This window comes from Pteropus vampyrus, unplaced genomic scaffold, assembly GCF_000151845.1.
Source record: "Pteropus vampyrus isolate Shadow unplaced genomic scaffold, Pvam_2.0 Scaffold74, whole genome shotgun sequence".
Lineage (NCBI taxonomy): Eukaryota > Metazoa > Chordata > Mammalia > Chiroptera > Pteropodidae > Pteropus > Pteropus vampyrus.
The window spans coordinates 1,968,672-1,969,420 of NW_011888855.1; positions in this window are offsets into that span (position 1 = coordinate 1,968,672).

A 749-nucleotide genomic window follows, 5' to 3' on the forward strand; every position below is an offset into this window, starting at 1 on the left:
CGATTGTTATTATCCAAGTCCGCATACAATTTAACCAAATAAAAAAGCTTTACAGCGTATATTTCCCTGCCTTCTGCTCACACTTCCTTTCCTCCCAGCATTGAGGATTAGAACTAAAAGCTCCAGCAAACCAACTCCTCTCTGTTAATGTGTTATAGAGAGGAAATAACATGCTCATGGAAAAAGCTGGGTTTATCAAACTTGTTTTTGATCAACTAATTCTTTGAACGCATTGATTTGGTTTGTATCCCAAGGAAACCAGGCTCTGAGCCATTGTTACCACCCCGTGCAGCCATGAGCCTTTTCTGAAGTCACAGTCCAGAATAGAGCCCTCTCCCTAGATATCTTTGACATGCCTTCCTGCCTCAGCCTGAGCCTGGTGAAAGCAGAGTCTCTCCTGAGCTGGATTCAAGGCTTCTTTGAGCTTCAATCTATCATATAAAAGGACAGGCCTACATCATTTCTCCAGCCCCTTGCAGCTCAGACATTCAATAATTCTAGTAAACTATCCAAGAATATAAGCTATACTTAAGCAACAGCGTGGTATATCTAGAATCCACCTGTTTCTTTGATAGTGAGTCGGGGTTGGAAAAATTCCTTCCAGAGTCTCTATCGCCCCCAAGTAATCCCCATTTCTCTTTCAGTCTAGTCAGTATTTCTCCCTCCTCTTTCCTTCCATATTGAATAAGTCTCTTCTCTCTAAACCAGACTAAATCTCTATGGCCCCTGTTCTGATCCCCAATTATTTT